Source organism: Elephantulus edwardii, unplaced genomic scaffold (genome assembly GCF_000299155.1).
Source record: "Elephantulus edwardii isolate Elephantulus edwardi_28Jun2011 unplaced genomic scaffold, EleEdw1.0 scaffold00167, whole genome shotgun sequence".
NCBI classification, from domain to species: Eukaryota; Metazoa; Chordata; class Mammalia; order Macroscelidea; family Macroscelididae; genus Elephantulus; species Elephantulus edwardii.
Window position 1 is genome coordinate 96,693 of NW_006399917.1, and position 12,391 is coordinate 109,083.

At 41.1% G+C, this 12,391-nt stretch overlaps 1 pseudogene; it reads right to left on the minus strand.

Annotated features, from left to right (window-relative positions):
• Positions 1-3,860: 3,860 nt before the first annotated feature.
• LOC102847109 overlaps positions 3,861-12,391 on the minus strand; it is a 9,444-nt pseudogene continuing 913 nt past the window's right edge.

Below are 12,391 nucleotides of genomic sequence, written 5' to 3' on the forward strand. Positions count from 1 at the left end.
CAATCTTGACCCCACATTTCTCCTCATAGAGCCCAGCCTCCTGGATAATCTGTTCTGCATACTGGTTGAAGAGGTATGGAAACAGGACACATCCCTGGTGTACGCCCTTCCCAATTTTGAACCGTGCAGTGTTTCCTTGCTCTGACCACTACCTCTTGGTCCAAGTATGGGTTTCTCATTAGCACGATCAAGTGTTCTGGGGATATTATAGCTAATGTTAAACAGATCTTGGCAGAAAGCAGAGAGTACCATGCAGAGTACCAAACCAAAAGAAATGTGCATCTGTGCTTCATTGCCTATGAAAAGGCTTTTGACTGTGTGAATCACAACAGCTATGGTTGACTCTGAGAATGGGAATCACAGAACATTTGATTGTGCTTATGTGAAACCTATACTTGGACCAAGAGGCAGTTGTCAGAAGAGAGCAAGGAGACAGTGCATGGTTCAAAATCAGGACGGGGTTTGCCAGGGATGTATTCTGTCTCCATACCTTTTCAATCTGTATGCAGAACAGATCATCCGGGACGCTGGGCTGTACGAGGAGAAATGTGGCATCAGGATTGGTGGGAGATCCATCAACAACCTGTGTTATGCAGATGACACAACCCTGCTTGCTGAAAATGAGGAGGACATGAAGCACTTGCTGCAGAAGGTCAAGGACTGCAGCCGTCAATATGGATTGAAACTCAACATCAAGAAAACAAAAGTTCTCACTACTGGGCCAATTGGCAGCATCAGTATGTATAGTGAAGAGATTGAGATAACAGTTTTGGTGTAGTTGGCTCCACAGTCAACACTCTTGGTACCAGCAGCCAGGAAATCAAGAGACAAATTGTATTGGGAAAGTCAACTGTCAGGGACCTCTCAAGAGTACTGAAGAGCAATGATATCAGGCTGGAGACTAAGATGCACCTCATCCGGGCTAGTCTTTGCAATTGCATGCTATGCATTGGAGAGCTGAACAATGACTAGGGATGGTAGAAAGAGAACTGATGTCTTTGAGCTGTGATGCTGGAGAAGAGTGTTGAACATACCATGGACTGCTAGAAGAACAAACAGGTTTGTCCTGGAGAGGGTGAAGTCGGGCTGCTCCTTGGAGGCAAGAATTCTGAAGCTGCGTCTGACACAGTTTGGACATGTTGCAAGGATGGACCAGTCTCTGGAGAGGGACATTATGTTTGGGAGAGTGGAGGGACAGCACAGGAAAGGAGGACCCTCAATGAGATGGATTGATTCAGTGATTGGGGTGGTGGTAGTAGGTGTGTCGGAGACAGTGAGGTTGGTACAGGATAGAGCAGGGTTTAGGGCTCTTGTACATAGGGTAGCTATGAGTGACAGACGACTTGACAGCACATAAAAACGGCAACAACATACACAACAGGGATGAATCGAAAACAAATTATACTGAATGACCAAATCAGTTTAAAAAAAAAAAAAGGGCAAATGTGGTCTAAGACCATGGTTACAAAAAGCTAAGGAAAGGTTTACATATGGATAGAATCAATTCTGGAAGGTTAACAGGGATGGAAGGGCAGGAGAAGAGAGTAAAAATTAATAAACAGATAAGCCGAATAAAGGGAAAGGTAATAAAGAGTTGGTTAGATAATGTAATTAAAACAAAATGTCTATGAATGTATAAAAAACCAGTATGATTTATAATCCTTCACTCAAATAAAAAATGATTTAATGTATTTAAAAAGAAAAGCCTATGTAAACTCAAATTACAGTTTTAAAAGTATAAGAAAAAATTGTAAATATATGTATACCAGGAATATAAACGGCAAAAACAATGTTCTGACATCGAACTAATGTTTCTTATTTCATCAATTCTTACATAAATATTTTTACATTCCCATAACCAGGATGCATGCTAGAATTAATGATGTTTACTTATTTTTTATTGCATGTTGATTTTTTTTTTTATTTTATAGTTGATCTCTGGTGAGGAAAGGAAGAAGACTTTACAAGAAAGGCTCAATTAATGATGTTTCTTTCTTGAAAATATTTTTCTCATATTTGTTGATTTTCTTTTCTGATATTCTTCATTTCTTGTTGTGTGCCAACAAGTCAGAACCCAGCCATAGCTGAGCCTCTGGCAGGTTTTCAGAGGCAGTTGGACTGCCAACCCGTGTGTGTAACAAAATGGAATACTGCCCCCTGCTGTGCCACTATTCCTGTCATCTTTTCTCTCCTCTATTTAACCGGAATTGTTAATTAATGAATTAACTCTATTTAACCATAACTAATTCTTTAACCCCAATTAATTATTACCTAATCAATTAACCTTCTATTTTATCGACTAAAATAGCAAATATCTGAAAATGTAATTGCTTAATATTCAGGGAGCCATGGTGAGGGAAATACATTAAAAAGCAAGATTGGAGGGGGGAAAGTAAGTTTGACTGAATTCTATCATGTGCTAGTTAAAGAGATTCTTGGCAACTTTCTTAATCTTTCTCAGAAAGCATATATCTTAGAAACGTTTTAAGAATTAAATCCAATAACGACTTACAAGCAGGAGAAAATAAATAGAATAAATAGACAAATGGGATCTTCTAAAAATAAAATCCCTATGTACATCAAAAAAATTTCTCCAACAGGGTAAGAAGGAAACCTGAGAACTGGAAAAAATATTTGTCAATTAATATCTAATAAGGGACTTATAAATAAAATTTATAGAATATTTCAGAACCTCAACAAGAAAAATGTAAACAATCCAACCACAAAATGTGCACAACATATGAATAGGAACTTCACCAAAATGGACATTCAGATTGGCAAACAGTGAAGAAATGTTCAAAATCCATAGCTTTCACAAAGATGCAAATCACCAGAGGGTCTTCATCATGGGTACTTCCAGAAGTAATTGCAGAACTATGACGAGGAGGTCATCCGAAAGGTTACCAGCCAGAACCTCAGGATTCTTCTCAATTTCACCCAACCCAAAAAGTCTCTGCTGGAACTCAGTAATGCACATTGGTGTGGTTTAGCGTGTCAGGGTTATATCAAGCTTTGCCAATGTCTTTCAAAACTGTTCTAAGAATTGTTCTATAGATCAAATGCTTGTGAAAGGGTTATTGTGGAGTAAAAAGTATTATCTTGTTAGCAATAATTGCATTTTTGTAATTAATAATCAGTTTAGTATTATTCCTAATATGTCTGACCAATTTTGTATATTTACAGACTCAAAAACTCCTGGTATGATAAGTAATTGGAATAACATTCTTATCTGTATGATACTTTTTAATATTCTATCTAAATTTTTTTTAATTAAAATTTTCATTTTTGACTTTTTTTTCACATAAAACTTTCTGATGCAATTTTAAAAGTTCTGCGTTTTCTTCCTAATAGGGTAAAAAAAAATCCAATAACATATTTCAAACAGTGCCTAACATGTATATAAATGTTAGCCATTTTTTTAATGCTATGAGAATACGGCTGATATAACGGATGCTTGCTTTACTCAATGGCTCACATATGGAAATCTGCCAAAAAATGTTCAATCTCTTGATTCATGAAAGTACTTCTAAAGGTATTTCTCAAGCTGTTATGAGTGTCAAGAAGGCTATAAAAAATACACAATTAAAAATTAAGTGAATTATATGCTTCATGTTAATAGTTTATATTGTTGACTATTTTGGAAGACTGCTATATAAAATCATGAGGAATCTAGTTGCCCTTAATTAGCCAGTAAGGACGCTTAATGGGACCTGTTGGTTTATCGTGGTGTATCCATCCGTTTCCCGTGGGTCAGCTGGTGAATTCGAACCTAGAGCCTTCGCAATTGCAGTAGTGTTTCAACTAGAGCTCCCTATAGGAGAGTTAAAAGATTTAAATAAATACGAAAGATTGCTCGTGAGTTACAAGAAAGTTTTACAGATGCGGCACACAGTCCAATCCCGCGGGTACGGAGTTCTATCCACACGACACAGCAGCTCGATTCGTCTTTTTACCTGGTCCAGACTCGCGCGTCTATGCTCTCGCCGAATCCCAGGGATGCCAGTGAATCTGGCCTCCAGTGCGAGGGTGGCGTGCGCATGCGTGGTGCGGGCCACAGCTGTGCACGGGCAAGCGATCCAGGGAGAAGGGGCGGAGCGAGAGATCCTTTAGCGCTAGCTAGCGTGGCAGTAAGGGTCCAAATTTTGGCCAAAATATGTTGCTGGTGAACCACAGCTCATCCTGGCTTTTGCCAAAGAAAACATTTACTCGCTGAGTACTGTGTAGTCTGGGCAAAGGATTTTCATAGGATCTTCAGTGAATTTTCACCGTGTTGGGGAGAGATTGTCCATCTGTCTCCAGAGGAACGGCTGGTGGATTTGAATCCTGTGCCTTGGAGATTGCAGCTCACAAATGATGCCGGATTGACCTACTATCAGCAACAAAATGGCCCCCAGGACCAATAAGGGCAAGTTTGAAGTTGTTGTTGTTGTTACGTGCCGTGAGTCGCCGGCAACTCATAGTGACCCTATGTACAACAGCCTTAAACCCTGCTCTATCCTGTACCAATCTCATTGTCTCCCACACACCTACCCCCATGACTCCAGTAATAGAATGAATCTATTTCATCTCTTGTACTGTCCCTCCACCCTTTCAAGAGTGATGTCCCTCTCCAAGGATTGGTCCTGCCTTGCAACGTGTCCAAAGTATGTCAGATGAAACTTGAGAACCCTTGCCTCCCAGGAGCAGCCGGTCTCACCCTCTCTAGGATGAACTTGTTTATTCTCCAAGCAGTCCATAATATATTCAACGCTCTTCTCCAGCACCACGGCTCAAAGGAATCAATTATCCTTCTATCATTCCTATTTATTGTCCAGCTTTCCAATGCATAGCAAGTAATTGCAAAGATCATGGCCTGGATCAGGTGCACCTTAGTCTCCAGATTGACATCGTTGCTTTTGAGAAGTCTCTGACAGCAGACCCCAGTGCAATTTGTCTTTCAATTTCCTGGCTGCTGGTGCCAAGAGTGTTGATTTTGGAGCCAAGCAAACTAAAGCTGTTAACAATCTCAATCTCTTTACCATCTATAATGATGCTATCATCTGCCCAGTGGTGAGAATCTTTATGTTGAGGTTCAATACATATTGAAGGCGGTTGTCCTTGACATTCTACAGCAAATGTTTTAGGTCCTCCTCAGTCTCAGCAAGCAGGGTTGTTTGTCATCTGCATAACGCAGATTGCTTGTGAGTCTACCTCCAATCCTGATGCTACATCTCTCCCCATAGATCCCAGCCTCCGAGATATCTGTTCCATGTGTAGATTAAAAAGATAGACACTCCGGGGAGCTCTGGTGGCCTAGTGGCAAGGAGCTGCAACTACAATCCCAGAGGCGAACGGTTCGAATCCACCAGATGCTCTGCGGGGTAAGGAGGGACAATCTCCTCCTGTACCAGTCAGATCTGATTTGACTGTACACGCACACAAAAATAATAAAATAAAATAAAAAAGATAGACACGCCTACTTCATTCACCAAAGAAGACATTCAGATGGCAAACAAACACATGAAGAAATGTTCAAAATCCCTAGCTCTAAGAGAGATGCAAATCAAAACAACTATGAAATATCATCTCACCCCAAAAAGAAGAGCAAAATTTAACACAACAGCAAACAACAAATGCTGGTGAGGTGGTAGAGAAAGTGGTGGGAGTGTAAAATGGTGCAGCCACTATGGAAGGCTGTATGGCACTTTCTCAAAAAGTTGCAAATAGAAATACCATTTGATCCAGGAATTCCTCTATTGGGAATTTACCCTAAAGAAACCATAACTGCCACCCAAGCAGTTATATGCACACCCATGTTTATTGAGGCTTTGTTCACAATAGCAAAAAGCTGGAAACAACCCAAGTGCCCATCAGCAAACGAATGGATAGAGAAGCTCTAATATATCACACTATACAGCATTGAAAAACAAGGAGCTCATGAAATACGCAAAATGGATGAACCTGGAGGACATTATGCTGAGTGAAATATCTCAGACACAAAAGGACAAATATTGCATAGGCCACTGTTGTAGAATGGGACTGACATTAGGGTTGAGGGAAGGCAGAGAAGGGGGGAAGGAATGAGGTATACTGCATTGAAGCATAAGAGAGAGGGTGCCCAGTGGAGTGGACTTGGGGGGAGGGATTGCATAACAATGAAAGAGTTTTTCTTTTCAAGGAGAAGAGTGAATTGGGGGGCCAGGGAGAAAACTGCAACAATGAATGACTGGAAACACTAAGTCTCTGTAAATTTTCATTAAAATTAATAAAATATTTTTTAAAAGATAGACATGCCTAAGTCTTTAAACTGACATAATTTCTCTTTACAACATTGGAGCGGTCTCTGACAGCAGAGTTTCTCAACAATTTCATCTTCCTTGCATCTACAATCAACACATCCCAGCAGTCAGGACAACAGGGAAAATGATCCTGTGCTGCAATCCTGAATGCATGCAGTTGGAACTCACCAGCTGTCCTGCAGGTGAAGGATGGGCAGTCTCCTCTGAAAACCCTTCGGAGGGTCAGCTATAGGTCGATTCTGATTCTACGATAATCAACATCTCCACTCTCAGGGATCATTTCACAGTACTGACAGCATTGATATTAGTTTGAATATTATAAGGTGCCCTGATTCAGGTCAACGTCTGGTTGATGACTTCCTATACAGCTGAGAGCTGGACAATGAATTCAGGTGATAGAAGGATTGATGTCTTTGAGTAGTGGTGTTGGAAAAGAGCACTGAACATCCCATGGACCACAAAAAAACACACAGATATGTCTTGGGAATTGAGCAGCCAAAGGGCTTTTCTGAGGCAAGGACGGTTCAACTTCACCTCACTTACTTTTGGGGCATGTTACTAGGAGAAGCTAGAAATGTGGACAGTTGGAGAAGGAGAAAGTAGAAATCCATGAAATGGAAATAACTGAACAATATCACTAATAATTCATACAAACAAAATCTTGCTGAAGATTATCCAAAAAGAACTGAAATAGTACAGTACATCAACAGAGAACTGCCAGAAGTGCAGATTGGTTTTAGAAGTGGCTGTGGCACTGGGGACATCATAACGAATGTGAGATAGATCTTGGCTGAAAGCAAAGAGTACCAGAGAAATGTCTATATTTCATTGACTATGCAAAGGCATTTGATGGTGTGGATCACAACAAATTGTGGCAACTCTTGAGAAGAATGGGAATCCCAGAATACCTGATTGTGCTCATGCAATACCTATACTTGGATCAGGAAGCAGTCATCAGAATAGAGCAAGGAAACACTACATGGTTTAAAATCAAGAAGGAGTGCATCAGGGATGTGTCCACATCTTTTCAATCTATATGTGGAACAGAGGAAGAATGTGGCATTAGAATTGGAGGAAGACCAGAAAAGAGGACTTAAAGTGTATGCTGCAGAAGGTCATGGGCTGTAGTCTTCAGTATGGTTTGGAGCTCAACATCAAGGAAACATTGAGATCCTCAACACTAAGCTAATCGGCAGCACTATGATAGATGGAGAAAAGATTGAGATTTTTAACAATTTCAGATTGCTCAGTTTCACAATCAATTGTCTTGGCACCAGCAGAAGTAAGGAATACCTAAAGAATGTCTATTTGGGCTTTATTTGACTAACAAGTTGTGGCTTACATTGAGAAAAATGGGAGTCCCAGTGCACTTAATTGTGCTCATGAGAAACCTACACCTAGATCAGAAGGTTGTTCTGCCAACAGAGCAGGGAAACACTGCATGGTTTAAAATTAAGAAGGGAGTGTGTCAGGGTTGTGTTCTCTCTCCATATCTATATAATCTGTATACACATTATTTGAGCAAATTATTTGAGAAGCTGGACCCAAATAATGATGTGCAGATGATACAACCTTGCTAAGTGAGGAGGACCTGAAGCACTTATTGCAGAAGTATGACAATGATTGCATGAAACAGTGTGCATGAAGGAAAGTGTGAAACACAGTTTATACGAATTTTATATGCAAACCAATATAAAATTAAAAAAAATTAAAACCAGAACAAAAAAAAAAGATCAAGAAAGGCAGCCTTTGGTATGGATTGCTTTTCAATGCCAAGAAAACAAAGATTCTTAACATTGGACACAGGCAACATTATGATGGATGGATACATGAGATTGAAACTGCCAACAACTTCATCTTCCTTGATTCTAAAATTGACATTCTTAATATCAGCAGTTAGGAAATAAGATGCATGCTGTTATTGTCGGTAGGTGCCATCAAGTCGAGTACAGCTCATAGCAACCCAAAGATCTCAACCCTGCTCTATCCTGTGCCATCCTCACACTTCCAGACGCACTAGAGCCCATTGCAACAGTCACCATGTCAACCCACCTGGTTGAGGGTCTTCTTCTGCTTTACCAACCCTTCACTCTTCCCAGCATCATGTCCTTCTCTAAAGAATAGCCCCTCCTAGCAACATGCCCGAAGTATGTGAGGCAAAGCCTCACCATTCTTGCCTCCAAAGAGGGCTCTGGCTACAACTTCTGCAAAACATATTCTGTTTGTTCCTTTGGCCATCCATGGGATGTTCAGTGCTCTTCTCCAAAACCACAGCTCAAAGGCATCAATTCAGAAAGACCAAGGCCTGAATCAGACACATCTTAGTCTTCAAACTGACATTGTTTCTCATTATTTGGAGAGGTCCCTAAATGCAGGTTTTCCCAGTGCAATGTGTCTCCTTATTTCCTGACTGCTGGTACCAAGGGTGTCAATTACAGATCCAAGTACGATGAAGTTGTTCACTGTTTCAGTCTCTTTTCATCCATCATAAAGTTGTCTATCAGTCCAGTGGTAAGAATATTTGTTTTCTTGACATTAAGAAGTAAACCATACCAAAGGATGCATTCCTTGATCTTCTGCAACAAGTGCTTCAAGTCCTCCTTACTTTAAGTGAGCAAGGTTGTATCATCTGCATAAAACAGATGAGTCTCCATTGGATCTTGATGCTAGGTGACTCTTCATAGAGTCCAGCTTCTCAAATAATTTGCTCAGTATACAGATTAAATAGGTATGGAGAGAGAATACAACTCTGACACCTCCCTTCTTTAATTTTAAAGCATGAGTGTTCCCTTGTTCTGTTCACACAACAGCCTCCTCATCTAGGTATAGGTTATGCATGAGCATAATTAAGTGACCTGGGACTTCCATTCTTTGCAATGTCAGCCACAACTTATTATGATCCACAGAGTCAAATGCCTTTGCATAGTCAATAAAGCACAAATGGACATTCTCCTGGTATTCTTTCCTTTCAGCCAGCCAGGACCCATCTGACATCAGCAGTGATATTCCTGGTGCCATGGCCTCTTTTAAATCTTGCTTGATCTTCTAACAGTTCCCTGCATGGCCAAGAGGGACCAATCCTTAGAGAAGGAAATCATGCTGAGAAGGGCAGAGAGACAGCAGGAGAGGAAGACCCTGGAGTAGATGAATTGGCACAGTAACAGACGCAATGGAGGTACGTGTGCCGGAGTCAGTGAGACTGGCTCAAGACACGGCAGGCTTCAGAGCTGTTGTACATAGGATCACTATGAGTTGCAGGCAACTCAACAGCACATAATAACAATGACAGCAACAGGAGCTGATTGACTCAATAGCACCTAACAAGAACCAGATATGCAGACAAATGAGTAAGTCAGTTAAGGATAAGTGAAAAGGAATACATCCTTGACTGTACATATATTTGGCAGATGATATTTCTATAATCATATTGGTATACTCTGTAAGCATATCCATGTACATGTTATCATTGCTGTTGTTGTTACTGTGAAGTGCCATCAAGTACAGCTCATAGTGACCCTACGAACAACAGATCTGAACCTTGTCCTGTCCTGTTCCATCCTTCTCATCTCTGAGCTACTTGATCCCATTGTCACAACCACTGTGTCAATCTATCTCTTGAGGGTCTAGCTAGTACCACTAGCTCAATGACCACTCTAAAAGGAGTTGTTGTTGTTGTTGTTATATGCCATCGAGTACCCTGTGACCTACAGTGGCTCCATGTATAGCAGCTCCGAAGCCTGCCCTGTCCTGAGCCTCTCACTGACTCCAACACAATTACCTCCATTGCCCCAGTTACTCTATCAATCCATCTCACCTGAGGTCTTCCTCTCCTGCACTGTCCATCCACCCTTCCAAGCATGATATCCTTCTCCAAGGACCCTCCTGGCCACATGCCCAAAGTATGTGAGACAGAGCTTTAAAATCCTAGCCTCCAGGGAGCTCTGGTGGCCTAGTGACAAGAAGCTGCACTGCAATCTCAGAGGTACGTGGTTCAAATCCACCAGATACTCTGCTGGAGAAGGAGGGACAATCTCCTCCTGTACCAGTCAGATTCAATTTGATGGTACACACAAAAATAATAATAATAATAAAATCCTAGCCTCCAAGGAGAAACTTGGTTTTACCCTCTCTAAGACAGATCTATTTGTTTTCTTGGCAGTCCATCGTATGTTCAAGACTCCAGCACCACAACTTAAAGACATCAATTCTTTTTCTGTCATCCTTAGTCATTGTCCAGCTAGCTCTCTGATACATAGCAAAAAATTGCCAAGACCATGGCCTAGATTAAGCACAGCTTAGTCTCTAGATTGACATAGTTGCTTTTCAGTACTCTGGAGAGGTCCCTGATGGAAGACTTTCCCAATGCAATTCGTCTTTTGATTTCTTGACTGCTGGTTTTAAGAGTGTTGATTGTGGAGCCAAGCAAGCTATAATTAACAACTTCAATTTCTTCTCCATATGTCATGGTGCTTCAGTTGGCCCAGTGGTGAGAGTCTGTCTTTTTGATGTTGAGCTTCAGTCCAAATTGAAGACTTCAGTCCTTGACATTCTGCAACCAGTGCTTCAGACCCAGTTTCAGCAAGCAAAGTTGTGTCATCTGCATAAGGTAGGTTGTTGATGAGTCGTCCTCTGATTGTGATGCCACATTCCTCCTCATAAAGTCCTGCTTCCCAAATGATCTGTTCTGCATACAGATTGAAAAGGTATGGAGACAGGATGTATCCCTCCCTGATGTACTCCCTTCCTGATTTTGAACCATGCAGTGTTTCCCTGCTCTATTCTGAGGACTGCTTCCTGGTGCAAGTATAGGATTTGCATAAGCACAATCAACTGTTCTGGGATTCCCATTTTCCTCAAGGTTAGCCACAATTTGTGGTGATCCACACAGTCAAATGCCTTTGCATAGTCAATGAAACACAGAGAGACATTCCTCTGGTACTGTTTTGCTTTCTGCCAAGATCCATCTGACATTGGCAATAATATCTCAATGTACTGTTCCAGTCACTTCTAGATAATATTCAGCAGGATTTTGCTAATGTGTGATATTAGTTTTATTGGTTGATAATTTCAATACTCTGTCAGGTCACCTTTTTTTTGGAATGGGAAAAATATTAATCTCTTCCAGTCAGTTGGCCAGGTAGCTATCCTCCAGATTTCTTGGAACAACATGGTGAGCACATCCAGAGCATCATCTCTTTGCTGGAATATGTCAATTGGTATTCCATCAATTGCTGGCACTTTATTTTTTGCCAATTCCTTCAGAGCAGACTGAATCTCCTCCTTCATCACCATTAGAAAATCTTGGATAGAGTCAGGTGAAAAGAGCAAAATCTTAAAATAGTGTTTAAAAATAGGCTAGGCTTAAAAAAAAAAAAAGACTAGGCTTACTAGTTCAATAAATACTAGTGAGAGGCCCTAATCTGTCATGAGTAGTTGGTTTGTTCCACTATCAGCACCTGGCCTAGTTTTCACTGCTGGTATTGAACTTCTCCAACAATTCCTTCCACAGATATATAATCAATCTGATTCCTATGAGTATCATTAGGTGAAATTCATGTGTATAGTCTGCATTTATGTTTCTTATAAAAGGTATCTGTTATGAATAAATCACTGATTGTGCAGAATTCTATCATTTTATCATCAGCTTCATTTCTGTCACCAAGTCCACGTTTTCTGACTACTGATCCTTCTTCTTGGTTCCCAACTTCTGCACTCCAGTCACCCATTATTATTAATGCATCTTGGTTGCATGTTGATTGATTTTTTTACTGTTCTGTTCTACTTTTTTCAGCTGAGTGGCCTCTCGAATTTGATCTAAAAAAGCTGCTTTGCTTCCTTCAGGAGGTGAACCTTGATGGTCACCTTCAGAGGGGAGGCCAGGGGGAGTTGGTGGCCTGGGTGGAGGCGGTGGCAGAGGTGGTGGGGGCAGCCACCCTATTCCTGTCCCTCCTGACAAGGACAGAGGTGGAGGTGGTAGGGGCAGCCATGTAGGTGCAGAGGAGGGAAGGGCTGGAAGTGGAGTGAAGTACATCCTATTAGGTGGTGGTGGGACACCCACACCAGGCCTGGAAGGAGGTAGTGGTTGGCCGTGCTGAGGGTACTCTTGAAGGTGG